We start from the raw sequence: 2613 nt of genomic DNA on the forward strand, positions 1-2613 counted from the left end.
CCTCCACATAAATTGGTTTGGGCTTTCACACTGAGAATACAGGAAAGAGGAGAAGGAATGGAACATATCACTAAATTTATTCTAAAGTGGTAATATCCCTTAATTACAATGTATGATTCATTCCCAGTATATTCAAAGAAATTGGACCTAATGGTATCGACAGGTGGTACAGTTGTTATAATTGATGGACTTACATTGACATATCATTATCACCCAAAATCCATAGTTCACATTACAGTTCACTCTTGATGTTACACATTCTAAGGACAGTCTTTGGACAAATGAACAATGATATCTACCATCATAGTATATTTTTTTGACCTCTGAGCTTTTTATTGGCCTCCTGCTCCCCAAAGAGTACCCTGCTTCTGCTGGCTTAATGTCTCAGAACTTTGATGTCGTTGGTCTCAGACATCCACTGTCCGGCGGGTGGTGGTCTTTGGATGGTTTCCACGGACTTGCTGCTGTCCAGGGCATCACCAAGATTGAAGTCGTCACCATTTTCCAGCAGGCGGTGGTAGGTAGCGATCTCAGCCTCCAACTTGACCTTGATGTTCAGCAGGCCTGATACTTCTGGCCCTGGTGCTGTCCCTCTGCCCAGGTCTGTGCCAGCTCTAACTCCAGGTGCAGCAGAATCCCGTTGAGCTTCTCCATCTGCAGGACGTAGCGGGCCTTCACCTCCCTCAGGCTGTTCTCCAAACTGACGTTCAGATTTCTCATGGAGTCCAGGTCAATCTCCAACTGTACATCTCAGCTCCGAGAGCATCATCTCAGCTCTGTTAGCATCATCTCAGCAGCTCCAACCTCGGTGGACTGCATGGTGACCACTGTGGTGCTCTCCTCAATCTACTGAGACCAGTACTTGTCCAGTTCCTGTTGGTTTATCCGAGCCAGTTCATCATATTGGGCCCAGATGTCTGCCATGATCTTGGCAAGGTCCTGAGATTTGGGGGCATCTGCCTCCATGGTCAACCCAGAGCTGGCAATCTGGGCTTGTAGGCCTTTTACTCTCTCTTCGTGGTTCTTCTTCACGAAGAGCAGCTCCTCCTCCAGAGCCTCAGTTTCTGTCTCCAGCTGCATCTGAGTGACATTGGTGTCATCAACGACCTTGCAGAGCCCATGGATGTTGCTTTCCACAGACTGGCTCATGGCCAGCTCTGTCTCCTACTTGACTCTAAAGTCGGCTGCAGCAAGAAAGGCATTGTTGATCTGCAGAATGATGCAGGCACAGTATTTGCAAAGATCTCAGCCCTCAGGTTCTCGATGGTCTTGAAGTAATGGCTCCAGTCTCTGACCCAGGGTCCCTTCTTCTCCAGGTGCTCCCAGATTTTGCTCTCCAGCTTCCAGTTCTCAGTCTCCAGGCTCCTTACTCTGTCCATGTAGGTCGTTCAGGCTTTGCATGGTCTCCTTCTCATTCTGGATGCCTCCCATTCCTGCCAGGCCCCTGGGCCCCATGCTGCCATGTTTTGGAAGCTGGTGGAGTGGGACATGCAGATCCGGGAACCAGAGCCCCCCACTCCTGCATAGATGCTGGCTGCGCTGCTGACTAGCAGAGCACTGTAACTGGGCACCAGGACAGAGGAGAAGGTGGAGCGAGTGGTGAAGCTCATGCTGTCTGGGGAGGAGAGCGAGAGTACAGGACTCGGGCTTTGCCAACGACATAATCATATATTTTTATCATCCTAAAAATTCTCTGTGACCTACCTATTCATTCTCCCAACCCCAACCCCAACTTTTGGCAACAAGTGATCTTTCTACTGGTTCCATAATTGTACGTTTTCCAGAATGTCGTAGAGTTGGAATCATATGGTAATGTAGCCTTTTCAGATTGATGTCTTTCACTTCATAATATGCATTTAAGTTTTCTTTATGTGTTTTTGTGGCTTGATAGCTTATTTCTTTCTAGTGCCAAATGATACTCCACTGTGTGGATGTACCACAGTTTATGTATTCATTTGCCTCTGAAGGAGGTCTTGATTGCTTCCAGGTTTTGACAATTATTAATAAAGTTACTAGAAACATCCATGTGCAGGTTTTTGTGCGGACATAAGTTTTCAACTCCCTGTAGACACCAAGGAGCATGATTGTTGGCTCATATGGTAAATGTTTAGTTTTGTAAGAAACTGCCAAATATGTTGGTAATGGGGAAGGCTATGTATGTGCAAGGCAGGGAGTATATGGGAAATCTCTCTTATCTTCTGCTTGGTTTTGCTGAGAACCTAAAACAGCTGCTCTACAAACATAAAGTCTGTAAGATAAATAAACATATATATGTATATAAACATATATTATATATAAAAATGAACACACACACGCACACTACATATAGGAGAGGCAAATTTTACCCCTATTCTCTCAGAGTTTTTTTGACTAGGCCTGAGAACTAAATTAACATAGACAAATTAGCAGGAGAAAAGCATACAAATTTATTTAATGTTTTACATGATACTTCATAAGGAAATGAAGGCCCAAAGAAGTGGAAAATTCTAAGTGCTTTTATATTAGGTTCCACAAAGGTAACTTTTATGGAAAAGTTACTAACCTATGAGGAGAGGCTAAAGGAAGACATGAATTATTAACAAAGTCTGTTTGTACAGAATTCTGTTCGCCACA

The 2613-nt window shown here is 44.5% G+C and overlaps 1 pseudogene; it reads right to left on the reverse strand.

Moving 5' to 3' along the window:
• Window positions 1–255: 255 nt before the first annotated feature.
• LOC117064411 lies at window positions 256–1712 on the reverse strand (annotated as a pseudogene).
• Between the last annotated feature and the right edge of the window lie 901 nt (window positions 1713–2613).

Source organism: Trachypithecus francoisi, unplaced genomic scaffold (genome assembly GCF_009764315.1).
Source record: "Trachypithecus francoisi isolate TF-2019V2 unplaced genomic scaffold, Tfra_2.0 Lachesis_group2, whole genome shotgun sequence".
Lineage (NCBI taxonomy): Eukaryota > Metazoa > Chordata > Mammalia > Primates > Cercopithecidae > Trachypithecus > Trachypithecus francoisi.